Below are 17,140 nucleotides of genomic sequence, written 5' to 3'. Positions count from 1 at the left end.
TGTCTTTGTAAAGCTCCAAACGGTGCAGAAGAGTGATGGTGCCTTGTGCCTTCCGGCAGCTATAAAACCCAAATTTCTCATTGAAATTTTTTTCTCGCAAAAGCTGCAGTCCGGCAAGCTTCTGATGCAGCTTATATGTGTTTGTCCGAGGCAGTGTTAAGAAAAAATGTTTTTTAAAAGCCCAGAAGACATGTCAGCTGAAATAGATCATAGTGCAATGTATCCATGCCCCATACCGGCAATTTCAGGAGGATGAGACTCCAAGACAGCTTGGAAATGGGCACTTTCATAGCTTTTCTAGGGTGTGGGGAAAAATATAAACAGCACACAAAGAAAGCAGTAAAACTCTTTACATTTATATATTTATGTCAATCGTAACTTCCAAAGCATTCATTTAAAAGTATTTGAATGATTTCGCATTGACCTGTGATTAAACCATCCAAGGTAAACAGATGAATAAAATCTATTCCACCTATTCTCACTGTTTTTACCCACATGCGAGCCAAATGTCCTCTAGTAAAATAAAAATGTCCAATATTTTCAGTGCCAACCACTACATCTCAGAGGCAACACAAGCACTGGTCACTCCATTATGATTGTCTGAAAGCTCTAGTTACCAGTACAATTTTTCATGAAAATTGGTGGTTTTGAATTATAGTTTCCTTTTAAACTGGGGGATTAAGTGTTCCTCTACGGGATGAAAAAGCAGAAAATGTATGGTGACAAAGCTTAAAACAGGTCTGTATTTCTAGGCACATGAAAAGTTGACTAAGAGACATTGTTCTCACAGCCAGGACAGTGAAATGATGATTTTACTGATTGTGATGCATTGCTGGAGATTAATCCACACATCAGTATATAAACTAGCTCAACCTTAAACATCTATGGCATTAACATGCAACATAATGCATTACTGCAATGGCCATACAGAATTGTTGCCCCGACATTTATTGAGCAGCTTTTTAAGTCAAACAGCGCCCCTGTTATTACCATAAGTTATCTTGTGTGGTGAAAGAGGGTATTGCACTGTCAGAGTCCATCACGTCGTATACAGAGGAGAAGCCAGGTGAAGTTGATTAAAACAAATACAGCAGAGAAAAAAACTGAGAGCGGTGTTAACCTCGGAGGAAACAAAACTGTGAAGGAAAGCGAGACAGAAAACAGTGCTGGTTATTTGAAATAATTGGGAAAATGTACGTTATTTTTTAGTAAGTAACAGTGACCAGCTAGCGTTAGCTTCAATTAACGTTGCTATGACAGCTACGGTTAACGTTCCGTTGCGTGTGTCTTAAACAGCTAACGTTAGCTAGCAGCGACAGGGGGACAGCAGTAAAATGCAAACTGCTCTAAACGCTTACTGACCGCTAATAAAATCCCAAGTAAGTTACTTAAAGAGTGGACGTGGATAAAGAAACTTGGCCATTTTACCTTGGAGGCTGTGGTGGAAGACATTAACTCCAAGGGGAAGATATTAAGTTGTACTTGAACTGTCATTAACAGCAGGTGGTGAGTCAAATTCAACTTTACTTAACTCGTTATTTTTGGCATTATGTATTATTTCAGTTTGCTGTTTTATTTTAAAGCCCGTTGTTCAACAAATGTCTACATACATTATTGTTATTTTCTATTCTATTTGAATATCTTGGCCAAAAACAAATGACTTCTGTACAAACATGCTGCGCTGTTGTGGATGTGGTGATAGCTTAAGTCATTTCATGCTGTGTACACAGACACTCAGCACCATGGACAGGGCCAGTCTGGGCTTTTACTTGCGTGTGGTTGATGACTGTTTGTCTGGTGGTTTAGTTTGAATATCTTCACTATTGCTTCGTTTTAAGTTGTGCACCTTTTGGCTTTGATGAGCAAATACAAGAATGACATATGTGGGCTAATCAGTTGGAGTGTTGAGTAAATAAGTCCTGTATTTGATAAATGCATTGATATTGTTTACATTACATACCATGTGTCAGTGACTGTTGTAGGGTTTGTTATGTTTGTTAGGTGTACATTAAGTAGATAGATAAGAAAAAAGAAAAAAAGAGGCATGCAACTCATGTAATTGTTTGTTGTTATCCTGGTGATGACATGTGGTCTTTGAGCCTTACTTTCCTCATCACATTTCTCCCATCACACAACTGCTTATTCTAAAGACTTAGTCAAGCAACAAAATATTTCTTACTGTATAAACTGATTGATGTATAACATGAGTAAAACTCGAATGCACACACACACACACACACACACACACACACACACATACACCATGTATATATATTATACATGTATTGCATGAGTATGAGAGAGAGAAAGAAAGAGAAGGGGTATCATGAGGTCAGGTAAGCGGGAGAGTTTTTCTAGCTGTGTGTTTGATTCACTTTGGTTTACAACAGATGGGCCTACTGTGACCCACAGGCAAATACATGGAGCCCCCATCCCTATCCAAACACACAACCACATACACACACAAGATAACTGCTTTTTTGGTCCAGAGTCTTAGAGCCCTGGTAATATGTATCCTACCAACAGATTGCTGTTAAACATAAAGACATATACTTTGATTGAATTAAGACTTTATGTGGGCAGATATCAGCTAATATGATTAGGGCTTTTAACTGGCATAACCAGTCAATACTAACCCAGTGAATTGTTGCTGAGGTGATAAATGGCATCTCCTTGTAGCACAGTATTTTACCATTTCCATTTCTTTACATTTTACTCTGTGATTAACTGACTTTTTCTTGTGTACCGGCACTTCTCACAACCTGCAGGTACTTTTTTCCTGCCCTTTCCATATCACACCTGGGAAGCTGGGACCACAAACATATCATAGCACAGCCTGCCTCTTTTCGGTGCCCATTTATCCAGTTCTGCTGAGAAAACACAATGATAATCTATTAAGAATAGTGTGTTTGCTGTTTGTGCTGGTGTTCTTATATATTTTTCACCTGCTAGCTCCTCTTTCGTATTGATGGAGTAGGACTGAGACTGAAAGCATATTTTACTTGCCAGTTTTGCCACTTTAACACCATTAAACTAGAGGCCCAGGTCTTTACTCCAGAGACGTGAAAGAATATCAGAGTGGGTGTCATGGTGAGGCAATTTGTGTGGACTGCAGTCACCCACTGATAGTCCATGGCCCCGCAGGGGAAAACATTCACACTCTTACCATGACGGTTAACACTAGGGGTCAATATGGGTCAACTGGAAGAGTAGGAGGAGTAAACTACGAGGGGGAAAAAAATGACGATGAAGAGTAAAAGTGGAAAGTTTGGGAGATGAAGTGAGCAAAGCATTAGCAAAGGAAAGAAAGGGTGGGAAAAGAGTGAGATGGATGGGGTAACTGGGGAAATTGGACAGGCAGAGATGACAGGGTCATGGTAAGGAGAGGGAGAAGGAAGATGAATAGAGGATGGAGGAGAAGAGGATGAAAAAGAAGAGGGGAGATGAAGAGAGTAGATAGGGAGAATGAGTAAAGAAGACAGACAAGGAAACGATAGGGATGAGGTTAAAGATAAAGAGAAGAGTATAACTGGAGAAAAAAGTTAGAAGAAGAAAGAGAGAGGAAAACATAAGTGAATGAGGTGGAGAAGAAGGATAGAGGTATATGACGTAACTGAAGTGCTGAGCTAAACAAAGTGCAACACATCCACAAACTACAGCTAATTCTAATCATAATTACAGTTTTGTAGGATAGAGTTTTTGTATTTTACATTTACAAATACAGGCCTTTCAAATTCTGTTTAGTCTATTTTTTCTTTGCCATATTGGAAACAACAATCATAAGAAATTGAATAGTGGCCTCAATACATGATGAGGTAGAATGTCTAGTTTTGTTGTTATGGTGTTAGTACTTCTCATATGTGTCAGACAGGGCTGCCCAGAATACAATTCTTTGGGCTCCGGAGCTTCGGTAGTAATCAACAGTGAACATTCAAAGCTTTGGTTGTGTGGTTGGTTCAGTTCTCTTTTCAAATATTCCGCAGCTTTGTGCAGCTGCTCTGAGTGCTTCTAGTGTAAAACTGACTTTTCAGAAAGCTGCTAGGGTCGTCACTGTCGATCTTTTTCAGGCAACCAATCATATAATATATATGACCCGTCACCTGTCACCCTGGTAATCAAGAAAATGGTGGAGAAGCTTGTTCTGGCTTTGTCAGTCTGTCCTGGGCTGTATCAGACAGAAACATCATAAAAGAGACAGAAAAGTCCATTTGTTGGAGCAAATCTGCTGTACACTGAATGTTGCTGGTGAGTGTTGTGCCAGCACTTATTTTCTACAACTGTGCTTTTTAGTTTTCTTCACAATGTGAGCACTGAAGGGACAAACAAGATCTTAATTCTCTGTTTTGCACTCTTCCTTATAAACTCACTGCTCCTCTTTCTTGCTGTCTTTCTCTCTGTGTGCTTGTCTTTGCTTTTCTTTCATCTGCGCTGCCCTGTCTGCCCTCAGCAGCAAACCTCTGCTTATTAGAGAAAGAGAGAGAAACAGAGACTGATGGAGAGCAACGGCGAAAAGATAGAAAGAGGGAGAATGGAAAGAAATAGAAAGCAAATTTTGCTTGTCAGGATTTCTGTGTGTGTGTTTGTGTGTGTGTTTGTGTGTATGTGTGAGTAAGTTAGAGAGGGAGAGACTGAGAGGAAGAGAGAGAGATTTTTGCTTATCGGACAGGAAGTGGATCTCTTACAATAGCATTCTGACGTTTCCCCTTCTCTAATGTGGAAAACTGTTAAGATTTCTATTCCAGATACCATGCACACACACACACAGACACACACGTCACAGCGGTGCAGATAAGATGCAGCTGCTGTGTTGTAGACAGAATCACTGAGTCAGCCATATGTATTCACAGACTTAAGACAATTGCTAATTCACACTAACACAAAAGCGCACAAAGACACACAAACATACACAATTCTACATGAGGCTTACATACCTCACGTACATATTTGCTATTCAGTTGGTACTCCAAATGCATTTATACACACACAAAACACAAAAAGGGGAATAAACAGACAGGTTTAGAGAAAGACCTTTGGTTTGTTGGAGATGGTAGAAATGATGAGACCGTGAGTGAAAGAGGAAAATTCTGGGTTGAAACAGGCAGGGTGGAGATGAAGAATGAAAATGAATTGAGATAGGCACTGAGGGAAAGGAAATCAAAAACTGACACAAGAGTAGTATTGTATTAATAGGACTGTCTGTATGACGTCATAGAGAAGTAAGAAATGCAAGTTGATTAAACCTGTTTAATTCAGCATGTAAGATCTATAGTCTGCTTTTCTATAAAAGAAAAAAAAAACTGTTATGCGGGAAGAGATGCATAGTGTGCATGATGCGTGATTTTGAATAAGAAGGAAAAATCAGCAGTATTTTGCATGGCATAAACGGAAGACATGGCATGTAATGAGAAGCAATCACCTTAGCAGTTATTAAAGGATTATCACCTTTGGCAAAATACTTGTTGGGACTCTATTAACATTAGGAATTCCATGTTTTCCTTTTTAGCCTTTTCATGTCTTTAATTATAGGGCAGTTTACAGAGTTAGATTTAGGGGGTACTTAAACGTATTTTGTCAAATTATTTCAAATGACTACAAAGCATAATTCTCAAATACATGCTCCTTAACACAGAAACATGAGGTGCTTTGTGGTTGAATTTGTGAATAAAACATGGCACCATACGTTCTGCATTAATCCAAATTTGACTCTGAATCTAAACATAAACAGATTAAAATGCAGTTTATATTCTTTGTTTTAATCTCAGCAGTGTAATCATTAGCTTCTGCTTGACATTGGCAGCAAACAATGCAGAATAATAAGCTTGGCAGGTGGATATTTCTTACCAAAATGCAACTTGGGAGACAAGTCATTGCTTATATCTACAGATGCTTACACCTTCGAAAATATTCAGTGAATTTGAATTCATCTGGACTTATGGTTATTCTAACCACTAAAGGCCTGAAGTGCTTGAACTGTGAGTCAGCTAACGTCCACTTCTCAATTTTTTTGAAAATGACGCAAAGCATAGTCTGTTGTGCTTACACAATAGGACTTTCAGTTCAAGTTCATTTCAGATTGAATATTAATTTTTTTTCCACCTTCACATGATCAAGACTGACAGCCACATAATTTAATTAGAACTCAGGGACAAGATTATGACTGCTGAGTGCTTTCATAGATGCTGAACAGCAGTCTTCTCCCCGTAAACTTTAAAATCATAAGCATTTGACTGAACTATGTCTAAAAAGTCTAAAAATGCACAGAATAAATTGGCAAACAGACTAGAATTTGCCTCTCTGAAGCTTCTTTATAATGGGAATAATAATGAAAGAATATCAAATAAGGATTGACAGGGAGTGAGATATCCAGATGGTGCAACAAAGATAGATAGAAAGGTAGAGCTTTGATGCAAGAGTAAAGTTGTGTCAGAGAAAGGGAGGAAAGGTGAGACAGAGAGGCTGACAGCTTGACAGTAAGACAGGGAGGTAGACAGGGAGAATACCCAGGGAAGTGTTGCTCTGACTCACATTTTCCATCTCAGTAAACCGGAATGATCCCTCTCTAGTCCAGAGCTGTTAAAGTGTTTGCCTTGTGTCTTTGTGTGTGTCTTTGTGTGTGTATGAGAGAAAGAGAAGCGGAGAAAGAGTAAAACAGGTTGAAATGAAGATGATTAACGGGGTTAGTCTGCGTGTATGTCTGTGTGCGTGTCTGTCTGTCTGCCTGTGGCTGGCAGACCCATCCAGGCGTGAGTAAGAGATGGTTATTTGGTGTACAGGGCAGTTTCCACAAATGCTTGTTTTCTTGTCACCAAAAACACTTGAAATGTCTGATGGGGAAAGCAGACACTTCACAGTGTTGCACTGATTTTAATGGGAAAAGTGGATTTTGTGTATGCAGGTGTGTACCAAGGCTGATGCAGAGTTCATCTTCAGGAAGGATAAGATGTATACAATTTGAAATAATAATGCGTAAAATTAAACTAAAAAGTACATCATTTTGACAAGGACAATACGGAGCAGAGTCGTCTGAAACAGATAGTAACGACACCAAATCATCTGAGAAGCATCGTTTTGAAGAATTTTTCAAATGAATCCAAACAAATTGTGTGTCATTTCAAATTCATCAAAACTTAATTTGTGGAAATAGTGACAGCCCTAATTCAAACAACTTCCAACTTTTTTAAGGTTTTTTGGACATGTTAGAGATTGTTGCATGTGTGTGGCTTTTTTTTTTTTTTTTATCAGTCAGCAATCTCTAAATCTCCTCAGCTTTCTACAAAAGGTTTTATGTGAATGCCATTCTTCAACAGTTTTAAGACAGAAACAGGTTTATTGTTGTTGAGTGAAAAACAAACCCCTATAAATTATTTTTTGATAAATAATAAAATATGCTTAAAGTATTCTGTATCCTTCTAAAATGCTAATACAAGAGAGCTAAATCATTGAATCAGAGGTCTGAATCAACAAGAGGAATTTTCCTCAAAGAGCCCAGAAAAGCTTGAATTCAGTGGTGTTTCCCTTTACCCGTGATGAAAGAGAGATCAGATTTTTATATGTACCACAGTGGGGTCGACTATTGTCTGACTGATGAACAAACAGTTGGGCCATCCCCTAATCCCAGTAGGAGTTTACACACACACACACACACACACACACACACACACACACACACACACACACACACACACACACACACACACAGCAAAATCCCACTGTGTGTGTGAACAAACAGAGGATGAAAGGCAAGACAGCAAGGGGAAGAGCACATATAAAGAGCTGCTGTTTTATTAATGAACCTGGAAACAGGCTTGGGATTCTCAGGATCTGTTTGTGTGTGCATGTGTGTGGGTGCCTGGACCGTACTGAGGTGCGTGCACACACACACACATACACACACACACACACACGGTCTCTAATAAATTCACTCTAATTCATTCTCTCTTTTCTCTGGGGAAGAGCCAGCAGTTTGCCTGATCCAAGGAAGCTTCACGTTACCTTCACTAAATAATTGATGCTCTCTCTCTCTCTCTCTGAGTTGCACTCACTTGCTCTCTCTTTCTGCTCTCTGTGTATCTGTCTGTTTCCCCTTTTCTTTCCGTCTGGTTCATTTTTTCTGTCTGTCTTGTTTGTCCATCTCTATTTCTGTGTTTCTTCTGTCTGTCTTTCCTCAACCCTCTATCTCTCTCTCACTTATTGTGTATTGTCTCTACATTTTAAAGCAGTGAAAATGTTTTTAAATTTCAAAAAAATAGCCAGCAGTTTGGGAGATTAATGTGTTATTGAATATTTTTTTTTCCCAAGCCAAGCCCTTTGGGTATATGTCTGTGAATGGCACTAGGTATTTGTGTGTTTGTGTCTAAGAGGGAGCCTGAGAGGTTTTTAGGGTGAGAGATCTTCTCAGGTCCAAATGTCCCCCTGAAGAATTGAAACCACAGAAAAGTGGCTGCATGTAGATGCACAGTGTGTGTGTGTGTGTGAAAACGATGAATGCATCTGTATTTCCATCTGTGTGTGTGGGAGTGTGTGTGCATGTGCAGGGCCCTTCTTCCCCCCACTACCACAGGGATCTGACCCCGCTAACCAGAGGTTAAGTGCTCCTTCTCTCTTTCTCTAACATTCATCTTGTCCTCTCTCTCTCTCCCATTCTGACATGCTATTCCCATTTCTGTATTTCCAACCATTGCAATCCTCTGTCTTACTGGAATCTTGATGCTTACCAATCAGTGTATCGCTGTAAAATTTTGATTGCAGAAAATATTTAGATTTGGATTTATACAAATCATTGCTGTTTATTTGTCTCTAAAAAGCTTGGTTATTTGTAGGAATATTGATAGAGCTCAAATGTTATGGTAAAGTGTCATACCCTTTGATATATTAACTTTCTAAATCAAAATTGAATGTATACAAATTTTACAGTTTTTTCCAATTGCTAAAACACAATTTTGCAAACTAGGCTAGTTTTATCAAAATGCTTAACACAATTCACAAAACCACACACCCAAACTGCAAAATACCTCATATGTCCTGCAAAATGAGGCGCTGCAACTAAAACTACAATGAGCATTATTAGACTCAAACCTTTGCACCAAATGGCACACACTTCATTTGTAATACCAGATTTTTGTCTAATCAACTACATACTGTTGGGCAAAATGAAAAGCACTCTCATCTTTAGTTAGCTTTTCCATAATACTAAAAGAGTTCAAATTGTAGAGAATTCTTCAGATTGTTTACATGCACAGAAATATTTGCAGATACACACACATGCTGCTGAAGCATTTATATATTTTTATTTTTCACCAAACAAGTCAATGCAACATATGCACAGCAGATGTCCAGCCTCTCCCAGTGTCAGCCCATGGTTGATGACATGATCAGCTAAGGTTGCTCTGATTTCATTTGAAAGTTGGTGTCTCCTTCGGCCATGAGCTCCTCTACCAGCTCTCCCCCTGCCTCTCACTCTTCATCACCATCTCATTTTCAACCTCTCTCTTGCTTGCTATGCATGTCATTTTAGTGTGTTAGCAACTGGAAAAAACACTGTAACTGTAAATATCTGAGCAATAGCAATCTTCAAAATTAGAAAGCGTGTTGTCTCCAAAAGTCCTTTCCAACTGCATGGCATGGATCGCCACTCATTAAGATAGAGGTCAGGGGGTGGCATGTACTGTATGTGGTCAGTGCTTATGTTTGTGTTTGACCAGCCTGCTCTGTGGGCGATTCAGACATCTCCCTACAGGATATTCATGACTGTATCAAAAGTATTGCAGTCATAGTTGATATATAGAAGGACTTGTAAAATGATTTGTGCAATTTAGTTGTCAATTTCATTTGTTTGCTGTCTTTATAATATTTAGTATTGACAATAAAACTACTCTGAAATGGTCTCCCACTATACAATGCAGTATTGAAATATTAAACTGAAATATGAAAACATGGCATTGTTCTTGTAAAACAATGTACTTCTGTTTTCACTCAATAGTCCCAAAGAAACACATTTTTTGATTCCAACCCCTCAACAAATCTGCTGGATTTCACTGTACATAATATTTTGCAGAGTCAAATATGTGCTGTAGCAAGCACTAAAGTGAAATCTAAAGCAGCACTCTGTGCTGTACCACCACTTCCGTTTGTGTGTTTGTGTGTGTGTTTGTGTGTGTGTGTGTGCGCGCGCGCTCATCTGAGCATGTTTTTGTGCTGGTTGGTTCTTCGCTGAGAGACTGAGAGAGTCAAGAGTCCCTAATCCGTGCCATCAGAGACTTCTCAACACACACATATATGCGCACACACACACACACACACACACACACACACACACACACACACACACACACACACACACACACACACACACACATTTGTGCACACTCTTATCAGCTTGCCCAGTGAACCATTATGGTGTGTGTGTGTGTGTGTGAGTGTGTGTGTGTGTGTGTGTGTGTGTGTGTGTGTGTGTGTGTGTGTGTGTGTTTGCATGCATGTGTGTGTGTTTGCATGTGTGCTGATGAGGGGATACCAGTCCTCCCATGACAGAGGTAATCCTGTTCAGTGGCAGGTCTGGATATCCCAACTGGTGTGTGTGTGTGTGTGTGTGTGTGTGTGTGTGTGTGTGTGTGTGTGTGTGTGTGTGTGTGTGTGTGTGTGTGTGTGTGTGTTTGTGTATATCCCATAGCAGCAGGTCATGAAGCCCAAATCTACTGTCTGCCACTCTGTTACTCGGTCTGTAAGCCAGTTTGTCTGCTCTACTGTCTGTGACCCATTGTGCCCACTTCTGTCCAATTGTACCACTGAGTCAAGTGAAACAGAAACTTGAATCTAGAATAGGGATGAGTAGACAACCATTAGTGTTTCATTTAATTGATAAGAAGTAAGAAAAAAAAAAGAAATACAAGAGCCATGCTCCATAGAATCCAGCGCTGAATTGACTCACTGAGCTCCTGCACAACATGGCAGTCCCTCATAACTTGACTTAGATCTGCACTTTGTCATTTCACTGTACCAGCGCTACCGAAAGGAGTGCACTGGACTGCATTTCCCAGTCAGCACTGATGAAGTTACAGGTAGTTGTTTGAGTAGCTTGGTTGTTTCAGTGTCATTCGATGTCCGTTAGATTTTATCGGCTACATAACAATCTTCCTCCTCACGTGGCGCCCCTGCTGTAATGACAATGGAATTGTGGGTCATAAAATCCATAACACAAGGTGTGTATTTTATCAACTTTATGAAACATACTCCTGATGAAGAAAGCAGATGACATATCTGGTAGACAAAGAAAAGAAATGAGAGAGAAACTGAAAAGCAAGGCAAGACAGTGCACATGTATTAAGGTGGACAATAAGGTGGACTAATACAGGCAAGCTCTTAAAGCTTTTTTGAAGAAATTTGCCAATGTTAATGTTATAAAAGACATTGTGCTTACTTGCATATTGAGATGGCACTGGGTACAAGCATGTTTAGCAGTGCTCTCTCTTGTTGTGTTTTGGGAGCAGTACAGTGTCTGTTTTCAGGACAACAGCGGGGGGCTAATGGAACGGCTTTGTTGGTTTAAAGGAATTACCAGCATCCTTCGCCAAAATCAACTCATAATCTGCTTTACTGGCACCACTAGGCTCACTGCCACACCAATGACAGTACCTACCATCACAACACACACACACACACACACACACACACACAGTGGTGATCAGCCAAACACCACTACAAGATGCTAACTCTCTTGTGACAACTAGATGAATGAAAAGAGAGAGGGAGATACCAGTAAGACAATAAGAAAAGGAGAGAGGTATGAGGTGAGGAGACAGAACAAGAGAGGATGGCAACAATGGAAGGGTGGGGGTGAGAAAGAGGGAGGAGAGAGAGGGAGAGATGAGATGCTGCAGGGTTATCAGTGATTAACAGTTCCACCCTATAGTACGTTGGGTTGGACTTCAAAGAAAGAGCTGCTTTATGTTTCCAGGCCTTGAGTATTACCCTGGTAGGAATGTAGTGTTTATAAACACACACACACACACACACACACACGCACACACACACACACACACACACACACACACACACACACACACACACACACACACACAAATGTTTCACAAAGTTTAAGAGTGAGAGATGCACGCAAGGGAAGATATGAGAGAGATTTAAATAAGGAGGAGGGTGAGGGTGAGAATTAGAAGAAAGTGAGAGAGGGTAAGATATAGAGGGAAAGGGAGAGGAAGATGTATAGAGCAGGCCTTCAAAAAAACGCATTTTCTCATAACAGTGATGTATTGAGGTGTTAATAACAGATGTTTGTACATATCCTCCCATCTTTTACAGATTAGCTTGTTCATTAAGCTAGTGATTTCGTCTTCATTGGATGTTGTAAAACGTCATATATATTGAAAGACAATTTTAACTTCTTATCCACAATGTAAAGTTTACCTCTGGTTTATGGCTCCTGATGGACAATGTACATCATCTTTGACATGTCATACCAATTAGATAAGAAACTCCTGTGTGCTATGTATACTGCTGTATCAGCTGCACCAGATGTTGCAGTAAATGTATCTCTCTGCTCAGCCTTCGCTGGATAGCACTGACGGGCCTTGTTCAACAGTATTGAAAGTTATTGTTGAACCCAGCAAGACACATTTTAAATCTACTTTTTGTGATGTTGTATGCAAAAAGAATAGGATAGGAAGCACGATGTTGATCATCAGTGGAACCTTGGACTATTTATCTTTGTTAGAATCCAGTTTTTTACCAGTTGCAACAAGTGGATGGATTTTGCTTATTGTTAAAATGTCCTGCACCTATAAACATAATCATGAAAGTGAAACATATTCTCTTAGCTCAACCACTCATATACACAAACACACGTTGTCTCATAACGGCCTCCCCATATACACACATACACACACAGGAGTAAAATGCTCCATCAAAGTACAAAAGTGGAGCGAGAGAGGGAGATAGAGAGAGAGAAAGGGAGAGGTCTGAGATCTGAGAGGAGAGGAGACGAGAACAATGGCTTTAAGTCTTGACAAACACTTAGCCAAGGCCTTCAGACTAACACTTTGGAGCAGACATGTCTGCCTGCATACCAATAGCAAACACTGTCACTCCCCATCTAACTCAGAAGCTTTTGATGTTCTATTCACAGAGATAGAGAGAAGGGAGGTGAAGGAGGGGATGGAGGTAGAGTGAGTGCAGTGAAGGGGATAAGGGAGAACAGGAAGAAATTAAAAAAGGGAAGAAAAAAGGATAGAATGATGAAATGAGGTGGAATGAGAGAATGAAAAAAGAAAACCTTTAATTTCTTCTGCAAACTGTCTGACCTTTTTTCCCTCTCCTTTTCCTTTTCTAACAATATCTGGATGATGGCAGCAAGAATAAGTGACACAGAGAAGGAAGAAGAGGAGGAGGAAAAAGGAAGAGGAGGAAGAGGACACAGAATGGATCCCTGTCCATAACATCATGGTACATGATTCGCAATCTTGAGGTTGCTTCTGTCTGTCTGTTTCCCTCTCTCTCTCACCCAATACTGATGCTGCAGCAGACATAGAGGTGAAGGTATATATTTAACTTGAGGAGTAGTAGAGCATGTTTTAGTGACAGGTGTTCTAAGGCCAGGCACAGATTACAGGAGTTTTGAATTCTAATTCACATTTAGATGTGCCTCATTAAATGGAAACAATGTATTTTCAATCGAGTTTGGAGTTTTCAAACAACAGCAGTAACATGCAAACTATCATATGTGCAAACATGTACAAATATATGTATACCATTACCAACCACATCTCTTATCTGTTGAAGTGCACAGGCACTGGCAGGCACAAACAGACACACATACACACACACGCACGCAACCTGCTCTGCAAGTTGATAAGTGTGTTAGGAGGCAGAAAGAAATTATTAATTATCAGGCTAATGGGCACCAGGCTGAGTTCTGCTTCATTAAGCTCTAACTGTTTGTGTGTGAATGTTTGTGTGTTTGTGTATTAGAGGACGGGGGGTGGGGGGGGGGACCTCTGAGTAATACACAAAGATAGGTGCACATAAATTTGCGTACACCAGGACGTAGGGGGGTTTGTTTGCCAACTCAACCACACATATTCACTCATGCAAACATACACAGGCAAGAAAACACTTTACAGACATAGAGACAGAAATATGAATAGAACATTTGATATCATATATACATCTTCTACATGGCACTTGCCAAGCATAACTTGGTAGACTATGAAGCCATTTTTAAAATTGACAGATGAATAATTTCTCATGGTCTAATGAGCCTTTTTCAAAATTTGGAGAAGGCACTCAAAGTTACATCTTTACATTTTGGGAAAGGTTTTGCTCAGTCCCCCTCAGTATCAGCAACCACCCACTGAACATGCAGTGCATCAGTGAAGTGTACCACTTCATGTGTCTATGTACAGTAAGTACGTGTGTTTTGTGTAGTTGTAGTAGTACTGTGTTTTCTCATGCCCAGTGTTGAATTGTGATGCAGTCTGCTTCCACAAAATCCCTTGCAGGGTTGTGCTGCCTACAGTATGATAAGTAAAACCAGCCTTGACGTTAATCTGTCTCACTCCCACTAGGAAAGACAGATAAGAGGGAGAGAGAGAGGCAAAGGGAGAGGCAGAGGGAGGGTGAGACAGTGGAGGGAGTAAAGTGAAAAAGTTATATTGTTGTAGTTATTTGGATTGAGATGTAGCTCTAACATATTTTTTACATGCAAAATGGGATTTACACCTTCACATTTTAAGAATACTGTTTGGCATTTTGGCTTTGTTGGACAGTTCACAATTAAGTTAGGAGGAGGGAAACTCCCTAGTTGGATACGAATGATGGTAATTGCAATTACATGGTATACTTCTTAGACCTTTGGGCCAGCAGTGTGCCTGTTCTGTACATTTGTACAACATTTGGAAGCATTCCATACAACATATAAGCATACCAGCATGGCTTCTAACATTTGGAGTGTACAATATAGTAAGCAGTCACCCTGTGGCAGTGTGTGTGTGTTTAAAAAGAAGAACTAAAACAGTAAAGTTGAAGTTAACTATCCACTATCAATGTACAGCCAAAATAAAGGAAGTGAGGAAACATTTTTGTATGAACAGATATTTGGTTTGGCATGCTTGTTGACAGTTATTTAAAAAATATTTGTATTTCCAATGTACCTTCTTATGCCAGGAATACATTTGTTTGGATTCTGCTCTGCTCTGGAGCCATTTACCCATAGCAAGAGAGCTCAGAGTTTGCTTTCAAATTTTTGGGATTATAAAGTGGATTTACCTTAACTCCTGTTTATCAACCTGACTGCAGCAGTGTTCCAGAGGTGACCTCCATTGCTGAGAGTTTACATACTGTAATGATAATTGCTGACGGAACCAGAGGGGAAAATGTCTTTACTTCATGAATGTTTTAGAGAAGAGAGGGGAAAAGAGGGGAGAGAGTTGGAGTCTTTGGTGAGTGCTTCACTAAAAGTTGACATGAATTTAAACACACAGAGACACACACATACTTGGTACAGTAAAGTAACTTGGTTCGCTGGCGATTTTAAGACATTTCATTGCAGAATTTCTTCCTATTATGTATTCAATGTCCTTCCTGCTGCCACAGATTTGGTGAATATTCCTTGAAATGTTTTTGGTAATAGTTCATTTTCTTGATTTTAAAGACCTGAGTCAAACTGCCTGTAACAACAGTGTGCATGACAGCCTACGGCTATGTGTGATTTTTTTGTTTGTTTGTGTGTACAAGTGTGTCCCTAAAAATAGCATTGATGGTAACATAAGCAGGGGCGCAGGCTCAGTGGTTTTTCCCATTGATTAGCTAGCGGGCTAATGCAAAATCATCCCCACCACTCGTGCACACACACACACACAAACTACTGCACTGTACTAATGAGAGTTGGTTAAGACCCCCTAGGAACAACCCACTGCCACTGTACTCCTTAGAGAGACAAGGGGTGTGAACAACTGTTAAAAAGGAGAGTCAGATAAAGAGAGCTTGAGAGAATAATAAGGAGACAGAAAACTGGAAGGGACAGAGGATGAAAATATAACGGTGAACAGTATGATGGCATAAAATGTGGTCGTTTCATTTTTGTGTAATAGTGTGTGTGTGTGTGTGTGTGTGTGTGTGTGTGTGTGTGTGTGTGTGTGTGTGTGTGTGTGTGTGTGTAGGGATGTGGTTAATATGCCCCTGAGGGGTGTCCTCTTGCTGTCGATGTGTGTATCCCTGTGTCTGGGTGTATGTGTGTGCTAGAATTACCCAGAATGCTTTAGCGATTGACTGGCTGGCTAATGGCGGTCTCTGTTTACCTCTGATGGTCATTGACTAGGCCTTTGCATCAATATCTGTTTTTACAGCTATTCTAGAGCTGTGAGGTTATGTGGGCGTGTGTGTGTGTGCGTGTGTGTGTGTGTGCGCGCGTGTTGCATGTGCATGTGTTTGTGTTTTGTGAAAGAAATTAGCTCTTCTTGGGAACTTAACTTTGCTTTGTCAAATTGCTTATCCATAATGTCTCATGTCATAGTTTTTAGAATGTCATCTTGTTTCAGACATTCAGACAGCAATCTGATTTTACTATGATGTCACATTACTTTGATTAGCTGTTTTTAGAGCCATTGTGGTTTCGTTATTGCATAATTTATTATATCATAATTAATTGCAAATTCTAGGTATAAAACAAGGGTTTTGGGTTAGCAGAAGTGATAACTGTTGCTGATTAACTATTGTAAAGTGAACAGACAATGTGGCCAGTCAGCCACTCAATTACTATTTTTGTATGACTGTATTGGATATCCACAGTAGCATTCAATACTCAAAATTAAACATGGAAACATAAAAACAGATTATTGCTAGACATTACAGGCCGTCTGTGAAGAACCACTTTTTTTACAGTCAAACTGCACTTTATGTGTAAAAAGCATAAAATAAAAGCTGAAAAATGGTAAGGGGTGTAGCTGTATTTTATTAATGATAGGGATCACACCTTAAATTACTTTACTGCTTGGTTGAGCCTCTTTAAGCTCTTTAAGGTTAAGCTCTGACCTAATCATTTCTGACCTAATTCAGACAGATCCTAACACATCTTAACTCGTTATCAATGCAGTGACTAGATTGCAGTAGAAACATTTGTGTCACTTATTAAAAG

General features: G+C 39.8%; 1 protein-coding gene across 8 annotated transcripts in view; it reads left to right on the top strand.

Moving 5' to 3' along the window:
• Nucleotides 1-1,016: 1,016 nt before the first annotated feature.
• esrrga (estrogen-related receptor gamma a) overlaps nt 1,017-17,140 on the top strand; it is a 121,642-nt gene continuing 105,518 nt past the window's right edge. For 4 of the 8 annotated variants that reach the window (XM_037096186.1, XM_037096178.1, XM_037096185.1 and 1 more), the window contains exons 1-2: nt 1,073-1,506; nt 13,360-13,452. The gene's annotated coding sequence lies outside the window, so the exon portion shown is untranslated. The other 4 variants (XM_037096187.1, XM_037096179.1, XM_037096177.1 and 1 more) reach the window with 3 other exon arrangements.

This window comes from Acanthopagrus latus, chromosome 4 (assembly GCF_904848185.1).
Source record: "Acanthopagrus latus isolate v.2019 chromosome 4, fAcaLat1.1, whole genome shotgun sequence".
Classification (NCBI taxonomy): Eukaryota; Metazoa; Chordata; class Actinopteri; order Spariformes; family Sparidae; genus Acanthopagrus; species Acanthopagrus latus.
The sequence above is the reverse complement of the archived record's forward strand: the minus strand, read 5'-3'. Positions and strand labels throughout refer to the sequence as shown.